Genomic DNA, 10,611 nt, shown 5'->3' with positions numbered 1-10,611 from the left:
TGGGCAGGTGAGGAGAAGAGAAGGGGGTCAGAGGGGGCGTGGAATGGGGAATGGAAAAGGAGACAAGTCGGGGTGTGGGGGGAGAGTTACCAGAAGTCAGGCACAAACACAGGAGATTCTGCAGACGCTGGAAGTCCAGAGCAACACGGACAACATGCTGGAGCAGCTCAGCAGGTCAGACAGTTCCTTTGTGCTTCAGGCCCTTTGCTCCTTTGGAATTCGACATAGTGAATCAACGTTTTCCTCAATAAAACCAGTATCAATCAGCCAGCCCTAAAACCTGGGGTCAAATCACCACGAGCCCCACATTGTCAGCAGCGACCGTGTCAGAAACTGGAAAAGGGAAACGTGATCGTGTATGATCGTGGAGTGTGCTGAACGTGCCAACGGAGGTGCAGGGTGACGCACGGTTTAAATTCCTTAGTGCGCTCGCTCGTAGCAAAAGCCGTGGGCACACGCGTACAGGCGCACTTGAGAGGGAACGTTGGTGGGGAGTTTGTACGCTCCCCCATATGTGTGTGTGTGTGCGCACACGCGTGGGTTTCCTCCGGGTGCTCTGGTTTCCTCCCACAGTCCAAAGGCGTACCGGTTGGGCGGTTAATTGGTCACTGATAATTCTCTGGTGAATAGGCTCGGGTTAAGTCGCTGGGGGTTGCTGGGCGGTGCGGCTCGTAAGGGACGGGAGGGCCTGTTCTGTGCTGTTCTGGGAAATAAATAGGAATTAATCTGGAGATCCCTGAGGGAGGGGTGGGCGCGCAGCCAGAGACAGGGTCTTTGCCGACCGCCTGCTTGTCCTCTCCGACCAAACACACTCACCGAGGACAGCACGGGACAATCGTCAGACTGCCTGGAGCGTACAGCCCAAATATCTCCGCTGCTTTCCCTGTCTGAGTGTCGGGTCATAGAATAGAGGTGGGGGGGGGGGACCCGAAGGGGCACACCCTCAGAATAGAGGGGCTTCCCTTTAGAACGGAGATGAGGAAGAATTTTTTTTTTTCAGATTATGAGGACACGCAGTCCTCTTTTATTGTCATTTAGTAATGCATGCATTAAGAAATGATACAATATTCCTCCGGTGTGATATCACAAATCACAGGACAGACCAAGACTGAAAAGCTAACAAAACCACATAATTATAACATACAGTTACAACAGTGCAACAATACCATAACTTGATGAAGAACAGCCCATGAGCACAGTAAAAGAGTTCAAAGTCTCTCGAAAGTCCCACATCTCACGCAGACGGGAGAAGGAAGAAAAACTCTCCCTGCCATGCCTGACCACAGTCCGACTCTGAGTCGTCTGAAAACTTCGAGCTCTGATCAGCTCTCCGACACCGAACAACGAGCACCATCTCTATCCGAACGATTCGAACTCAGCCTCGGTAGCCAGCAGCAGGCAAAGCCGGGGATTTTGGGGCCTTCCCTCTGGAAGATTCTCGATCGCACAGTAACAACAGCAGCGAACTTGCATTTCAGAAATTCCTCCAGATGTTCCTCTGCTTCTCACGTCTGTCTTCATCAATTGGAATATTTAGAATGCTCTCCGTGGTACGTCTGTAGTGACAAACCATCTCTTCAAGCTTCTAACTGTTGTATCTTCTTTGTAATCGTATCGACAGATTAGGTCCAGATTAGATCGGCGTGCAGGAGCATGGAACTGCTCACTCCCTCCACTTCTGATCCCCCTGTAAGTCCTCTCCTCTTACCCTTCCTGAAGTCCACTATCTGCTCCTCGGCCTTGCTGACGTTGAGTGTCACTACTCCAACCAGCTCCTGTACGCCCTCTCATCACCATCTGAGATTCTGCCAACAATGGTTGTATCGTCAGCAAATTTACAGATGGTATTTGAGCTGTGCCTAGCCACAGAGTCGTGGGTATAGAGAGACAGTAGAGCGGTGGGCTAAGCACACACCCCTGAGGTGCACCAGTGTTGATCGTCCGCGAGGTGGAGGTCAAATCAATCCCATTGGTCTTTTACAACGAATCGTCTACATGTGCGATCATGTTTGCTGTTGTGTGCTGGGGCAGCAGGCTGAGGGTAGCAGACACCAACAGAGTCAACAAACTCATTCGTAAGGCCAGTGATGTTGTGGGGATGGAACTGGACTCTCTCACGGTGGTGTCTGAAAAGAGGATGCTGTCCAAGCTGCATGCCATCTTGGACAATGTCTCCCATCCACTACATAATGTACTGGTTGGGCACAGGAGTAGATTCAGCCAGAGACTCATTCCACCGAGATGCAACACAGAGCGTCATAGGAAGTCATTCCTGCCTGTGGTCATCAAACTTTACAACTCCTCCCTTGGAGGGTCAGACACCCTGAGCCAATAGGCTGGTCCTGGACTTATTTCCTGGTGTAATTTACATATTACTATTTAAAACTATTTATGGTTCTATTACTATTTATTATTTATGATGCAACTGTAACGAAAACCAGTTTCCCCCGGGATCAATAAAGTATGACTATGACTATGACTACAGCTGACCTCACAAGTTGGTCCACAGCAACTGCAAAATTGACCTGGACCTTCTCCCAGCCTGAAGCAGGTGACCCTGACGTGACACCACCCCAGCACGGGCAGTACACTGCTCTAGTAAGATCTAAGCCTCCACAAACTTGCTGTGGAATTGAAATGTTGAAGGTGCAGCTCTTTAAACTGTTTACAGCCATTTGTAAAGCCATTTTCAACAGGAGAGATGCTGGAAATCCAGAGCAACACACACACACACACACACACACACACACACTAAAATGCTGGAGGAACTCAGCAGGCCAGGCAGCGTCCGTGGAAATGAATGAACAGTCGACGTTTTGGGTTGAGACCCTTCATCAGGGCTGGAAAGGAAGGGGGGAAGATGCCAGAATCAACCCCCTCTCCCCACCTTCGCATTCAGGCTTGCCCTGTAGAGTAGCACCTGGGCTAGTTCGGGGGGTGTGGCCTCTGCCATTGGTGCTGCCCTCTAGTGTTGGATCAGTGGAATTACAGGACGGGCTGCTGGGACGCATCAGTTTGTGGGACTTGCAGTAGAAATATATTTCCTCACGTGACGATGTCCTTTCCTACCTTCCCCGTTTCTATGTCTTTGCACCGAGTGAGACAGCAGGGCAAAGCTGTCTGCTCATTCAGCTGCACCCGTCCACGGTTTGAATGATAATTAAACTTGGTTTGATTTGATTTGATGATTTGAACTCCCCCCCACCCGCATCCTTTCCAGTCCTGACGAAGGGTCTCAGCCCGAAACTTCGACTGCTTAGTCCCCTCCGTAGATGCTGCCCTGGGGGGTGGGGGGGGTTACAAAAGGGGAGGGGGTGTGCATTGCTGAATGACGCATGGAACAGAGTACAGAGCTGGCAGTAAGTTTATTAACCAAGTACACCACATGTCACCAGACACAGCCCTAAGATTCATTCTCTCACGGGCATTCGCAACAAGTACAAGTAATCACAACAGGATCAATGAAATATCGCCCACAAGATGGACAAACAACCAGAGTGCAGAAGACAACCAGCTGTGCAAACACAGGAAGAGAAATAAATAATAATAAATAAATAAATAAGCAATAAGTATCGAGAACGTGAGATGAAGAGTCCTTGAGAGTGAATCCGTAGGTTGTGGAAACAGTTCAGTGATGGGGCGAGTGAGTTATCCATGTCGGTTCAAGAGCCTGATGGTTGAGGGGGTAATAACTGTCCCTGAGCCTGGTGGTGTGGGACCTGAGGCTCCTGTACCTCCTTCCCGATGGCTGAGGGGTAATAACTGTTCCTGAACCTCGTGGTGTGGGTCCTGAGGCTCCTGTACCTCCTTCCTGATGGTTGAGGGGGTAATAACTGTTCCTGAACCTGGTGGTGTGGGTCTTGAGGCTCCTGTACCTCCTTCCTGATGGTTGAGGGGTAATAACTGTCCCTGAACCTGGTGGTGTGGGTCCTGAGGCTCTTGTACCTCCTTCCTGATGGTTGAGGGTTAATAACTGTTCCTGAACCTGGTGGTGTGGGTCCTGAGGCTCTTGTGCCTCCTTCCTGATGGTTGAAGGTTAATAACTGTTCCTGAACCTGGTGGTGTGGGTCCTGAGGCTCCCGTACCTCCTTCCTGATGGTTGAGGGGTAATAACTGTCCCTGAACCTGGTGGTGTGGGTCATGAGGCTCTTGTACCTCCTTCCTGATGGTTGAGGGGGTAATAACTGTTCCTGAACCTGGTGGTGTGGGTCTTGAGGCTCCTGTACCTCCTTCCTGATGGTTGAGGGGTAATAACTGTCCCTGAACCTGGTGGTGTGGGTCATGAGGCTCTTGTACCTCCTTCCTGATGGTTGAGGGGGTAATAACTGTTCCTGAACCTGGTGGTGTGGGTCTTGAGGCTCCTGTACCTCCTTCCTGATGGTTGAGGGGTAATAACTGTCCCTGAACCTGGTGGTGTGGGTCCTGAGGCTCTTGTACCTCCTTCCTGATGGTTGAGGGTTAATAACTGTTCCTGAACCTGGTGGTGTGGGTCCTGAGGCTCTTGTACCTCCTTCCTGATGGTTGAGGGGGTAATAACTGTTCCTGAACCTGGTGGTGTGGGTCTTGAGGCTCCTGTACCTCCTTCCTGATGGTTGAGGGTTAATAACTGTCCCTGAACCTGGTGGTGTGGGTCCTGAGGCTCTTGTACCTCCTTCCTGATGGTTGAGGGTTAATAACTGTTCCTGAACCTGGTGGTGTGGGTCATGAGGCTCTTGTACCTCCTTCCTGATGGTTGAGGGGGTAATAACTGTTCCTGAACCTGGTGGTGTGGGTCTTGAGGCTCCTGTACCTCCTTCCTGATGGTTGAGGGGTAATAACTGTCCCTGAACCTGGTGGTGTGGGTCCTGAGGCTCTTGTACCTCCTTCCTGATGGTTGAGGGGGTAATAACTGTTCCTGAACCTGGTGGTGTGGGTCTTGAGGCTCCTGTACCTCCTTCCTGATGGTTGAGGGGTAATAACTGTCCCTGAACCTGGTGGTGTGGGTCATGAGGCTCTTGTACCTCCTTCCTGATGGTTGAGGGGGTAATAACTGTTCCTGAACCTGGTGGTGTGGGTCTTGAGGCTCCTGTACCTCCTTCCTGATGGTTGAGGGGTAATAACTGTCCCTGAACCTGGTGGTGTGGGTCCTGAGGCTCTTGTACCTCTTTCCTGATGGTTGAGGGTTAATAACTGCTCCTGAACCTGGTGGTGTGGGTCCTGAGGCTCCTGTACCTCCTTCCTGATGGCTGAGGGGTAATAACTGTTCCTGAACCTGGTGGTGTGGGTCCTGAGGCTCTTGTACCTCCTTCCTGATGGTTGAGGGGGTAATAACTGTTCCTGAACCTGGTGGTGTGGGTCCTGAGGCTCCTGTACCTCCTTCCTGATGGTTGAGGGGTAATAACTGTCCCTGAACCTGGTGGTGTGGGTCCTGAGGCTCTTGTACCTCCTTCCTGATGGTTGAGGGTTAATAACTGTTCCTGAACCTGGTGGTGTGGGTCCTGAGGCTCCTGTACCTCCTTCCTGATGGTTGAGGGGTAATAACTGTCTCTGAACCGGGTGGTGTGGGTCCTGAGGCTCCTGTACCTCCTTCCTGATGGTTGAGAGGTAATAACTGTCCCTGAACCTGGTGGTGTGGGTCCTGAGGCTCCTGTACCTCCTTCCTGATGGTTGAGAGGTAATAACTGTCCCTGAACCTGGTGGTGTGGGTCCTGAGGCTCCTGTACCTCCTTCCTGATGGCTGAGGGGTAATAACTGTTCCTGAACCTGGTGGTGTGGGTCCTGAGGCTCCTGTACCTCCTTCCTGATGGTTGAGAGGTAATAACTGTTCCTGAACCTGGTGATGTGGGACCTGAGGCTCCTGTACCTCCTCCCTGATGGCAGAGGGGAAGAAGCTGTTCCTGAATCGTTGAGTGTGTGTCTTCAGGCTCCTGTACCACCTCCCTGATGGCAGAGGGGAAGAAGCTGTTCCTGAATCGTTGAGTGTGTGTCTTCAGGCTCCTGTACCTCCTCCCTGATGGCAGAGGGGAAGGAGCTGTTCCTGAATCGTTGAGTGTGTGTCTTCAGGCTCCTGTACCTCCCTCTCAATGGTAGCAAGGAGAAGAGGGCATGTCCTGCGTGACGGGGTCGTTAACAATGGACGCCGCCTTTCTGAGGCACCACCTGTTGAAGATGTCCTGGACGCTGGGGAGGACTGGTGCCCGTGATGGAGATGACTGAGTTCACAACTTCCTGCAGCTTTTCCCGATCGTGCGCGGTGGTCCCTCCACACCAGACGCTGATTGAACCAGTTAGAACGCTCTCCAGGATACACCCGTAGAAATTTGCAAGTGTGTTTTGGTGACATGCCAGATCTCCTCAAACTCCTCATGAAATGTAGCCGCTGTCGTGCCTTCTCTGTAACTGCATTGCTATGGTAGATCCTCCGAAACGCTGACTCCCAGCAGCCTGAAACTGCTCACTCTCTCCACTTCAGACCCTCTCTGAAGTCCACGGTCAGTTCTCTGGTCTCACAAGGCTGCTGGGATTCCAGTACTTTGATATTTACATAGAAACATAGAAAATAGGTGCAGGAGTAGGCCATTCGGCCCTTCGAGCCTGCACCGCCATTCAGTACGATCATGGCTGATCATCCAACTCAGAACCCCGCCCCAGCCTTCTCTCCATACCCCCTGATCCCTTTAGCTACAAGGGCCATATCTAACTCCCTCTTAAATATAGCCAACGAACTGGCCTCAACTGTTTCCTGTGGCAGAGAATTCCACAGATTCACCACTCTCTGTGTGAAGAAGTTTTTCCTAATCTCGGTCCTAAAAGGCTTCACCTTTATCCTCAAACTGTGACCCCTCGTTCTGGACTTCCCCAACATCGGGAACAATCTTCCTGCATTTAGCCTGTCCAATCCCTTAAGGATTTTATATGTTTCAATCAGATCCCCCCTCAATCTTCTAAATTCCAACGAGTATAAGCCTGGTCGATCCAGTCTTTCATCATATGAAAGTTCTGCCATCCCAGGAATCAATCTGGTGAACCTTCTTTGTACTCCCTCTATGGCAAGGATGTCTTTCCTCAGATTAGGGGACCAAAACTGCACACAATACTCCAGGTGTGGTCTCACCAAGGCCTTGTACAACTGCAGTAGTACCTCCCTGCTCCTGTACTCAAATCCTCTCGCTATGAATGCCAGCATACCATTCGCCTTTTTCACCGCCTGCTGTACCTGCATGCCCACTTTCAATGACTGGTGTATAATGACACCCAGGTCTCGTTGCACCTCCCCTTTTCCTAATCGGCCACCCTTCAGATAATATTTGTTTCGGATTTCCATCATCTGCACGTTCCCACCTCCCCCTTCCCCCATTTATTCTTCATGTCCCTGCACTGGGAAGGATTTTTGGGTCAGCGAAGTTGTTTCTTTGTCCGTCGATTCAGAACAGAACAGGTTGGCTTCCACTGACTGGAGATATTCCACAGGGGACTCATTCTTCTTATGTTATATGTCAATAACTTGATGGCCTCGTTGCAAAGTTTGTGGACGATATCACGATAGGTGGAGGGGCAGGTAGTTTTGAGGAAGAAGGGGGTTACAGGGTTAATGGGAAGGCACTGAGGACTGCAGTGGAACAGAGGGATCTGGGAATACAGATACAAAATTCCCGAAAAGTGTCGTCACAGGTAAATAGGGTCGTAAAGAGAGCTTTTGGTACATTGGCCTTTATTAATCAAAGTATTGAGTATAAGAGCTGGAATGTTATGATGAGGTTGTATAAGGCATTGGTGAGGCCGAATCTGGAGTATTGTGTTCAGTTTTCATCACCAAATTACAGGAAGGATATAAATAAGGTTGAAAGAGTGCAGAGAAGGTTTACAAGGATGTTGCCGGGACTTGAGAAACTCAGTTACAGAGAAAGGTTGAATAGGTTAGGACTTTATTCCCTGAAACGTAGAAGAATGAGGGGAGATTTGATAGAGGTATATAAAATTATGATGGGGATAGATAGAGTGAATGCAAGCAGGCTTTTTCCACTGAGGCAAGGGGAGAAAAAAACCAGAGGACATGGGTTAAGGGTGAGGGGGGAAAAGTTTAAAGGGAACATTGGGGGGGCTTCTTCACACAGAGAGTGGTGGGAGTATGGAATGAGCTGCCAGACGAGGTGGTAAATGCGGGTTCTTTTTTAACATTTAAGAATAAATTGGACAGATACATGGATGGGAGGTGTATGGAGGGATATGGTCCGTGTGCAGGTCAGTGGGACTAGGCAGAAAATGGTTCGGCACAGCCAAGAAGGGCCAAAAGGCCTGTTTCTGTGCTGTAGTTTCTATGGTTCTATGGTTCTCAGAAAGGCTATAGAGGACTGAGAGAGATTAGGAGAATAGGCAAAGAAATGGCAGGTGCAATACAGTGTCGGGAAATGTGTGGTTATGCACTTTGGTTGACTATTTTCTAGAGGAGCGGAGTTAACGACATTATTGAACGTGTCTGATACAAGCCCTGTTTTTCTTTGTTTTGAGTTTTTTTTCCTCTTTTTCTTTTGGGGTTTTTTTTGTTTATATATATTTTTTCTTTTTATTTCTTTTTTTAATGATTAATCTCATTATGAGTTTGGAAGTCTTTTGGATCTGTGTTACTTAAAATTCATTTTATATATGCTGATGAACTTTATTCCAATCTCTTTGTACCAACTTTGTTATCGAGTTTATAATTTTGAAGAATTAATAAAAAGATTTAAAAAGAAAGAAAGAAGAAAGACTATTTTCTAAATGGAGAAAAAATTCAAAAATCTGAGGTGCAAATGGACTTGGGAGCCCTTGTGCAGAATTCCTTAACGGTTGAGTCAGTGGTGGAAGGCAATTACAATGTTCGCATTCATTTCAAGAGGACCAGAAGCTAAAAGCAAGAATGTAATGTTGAAACTTTATAAAGCACTGGTAAAGCCTCACTTGGAGTATTGTGAGCAGTTTTGGGCCCCTTGTCTTGGAAAGGACATATTGACACTGGAGAGGGTTCAAAAAAGGTTCACGATAATCATTCTGGGATTGAGAGGATTATCATATGAGGAGCATTTTATGGCCCTGGGTCTGTACTTACTGGAATTCAGAGGAATGGACAATAGACAATAGGTGCAGGAATAGGCCATTTGGCCCTTCGAGCCAGCACCGCCATTCACTGTGATCATGGCTGATCATCCACAATCAGTATCCAGTTCCTGCCTTCTCCCCATAACCTTTGATTCTGCTATCCTTAAGAGCTCTAGGAAAGCATCCAGAGACTTGGCCTCCACAGCCTTCTGGGGCAGAGCATTCCATATATCCACTACTCTCTCGGTGAAAAAATTTTTCCTCAAATCTGTTCTAAATGGCCTACCCCTTATTCTTAAACTGTGGCCTCTGGTTCTGGACTCACCCATCAGCGGGAACATGTTTCCTGCCTCCAGCGTGTCCAATCCCTTAATAATCTTATATGTTTCAATAAGATCCCCTCTCAGCCTTCTAAATTCCAGAGTATACAAGCCCAGTCGCTCCAATCTTTCAACATATGACAGTCTCGCCATCCCGGGAATTAACCTTGTGAACCTACGCTGCACTCCCTCAATAGCAAGAATGTCCTTCCTTAAATTTGGAGACCAAAACTGCACACAGAATGATTGGGGGGTGGGGTGGGGATCTCAGTGAAATTTATCAAGTGTTGAAATGACACAGACAGAGTGGATGTGGAGAGGATGTTTCCTATAGTGGGGGAGTCTAGGACCAGAAGACACAGATAGAGTGGACGTGGAGAGGATGTTTCCTATAGTGGGGGAGTCTAGGACCAGAGGACACAGATAGAGTGGATGTGGAGAGGATGTTTCCTATAGTGGGGGAGTCTAGGACCAGAGGGCACAGATAGAGTGGATGTGGAGAGGATGTTTCCTATAGTGGAGGAGTCTAGGACCAGAGGACACAGATAGAGTGGATGTGGAAGGGGTGTATCCTGTAGTGGGAAGTCTAGGACCAGAGGACACAGATAGAGTGGATGTGGAAGGGGTGTATCCTGTAGTGGGAAGTCTAGGACCAGAGGGCACAGATAGAGTGGATGCAGAGAGGATGTTCCCTATAGTGGGGGAGTCTAGGACCAGAGGACACAGATAGAGTGGATGTGGAGAGGATGTTTCCCATAGTGGGGGAGTCTAGGACCAGAGGACACAGATAGAGTGGATGTGGAGAGGATGTTTCCTATAGTGGGGGAGTCTAGGACCAGAGGGCACAGATAGAGTGGATGTGGAGAGGATGTTTCCTATAGTGGGGGAGTCTAGGACCAGAGGGCACAGACAGACTGGATGTGGAGAGGATGTTTCCTATAGTGGGGGAGTCTAGGACCAGAGGACACAGATAGAGTGGATGTGGAGAGGATGTTTCCTATAGTGGGGGAGTCTAGGACCAGAGGACATAGCCTGAGAATAGAAGGGCGTCCATTTAGAATGGAGACGAGGGGGAACTTCTTTAGCCAGAGAGTGGGGAATCTGTGAAATTTGTTGCCACTGGTGGCTGTGCAGGGCAGGTCAGGGGGCATATCCAAGGCAGCCTTTGATAGCTTCTTGATCGGTCAGGGCCTGAAGGGATACGGGGAGAAGGCAGGAGGGAAAATTGGATCAGCCA

This window comes from Mobula birostris, unplaced genomic scaffold, assembly GCF_030028105.1.
Source record: "Mobula birostris isolate sMobBir1 unplaced genomic scaffold, sMobBir1.hap1 scaffold_675, whole genome shotgun sequence".
NCBI lineage: Eukaryota > Metazoa > Chordata > Chondrichthyes > Myliobatiformes > Myliobatidae > Mobula > Mobula birostris.
This window is presented reverse-complemented; position numbering follows the sequence as displayed.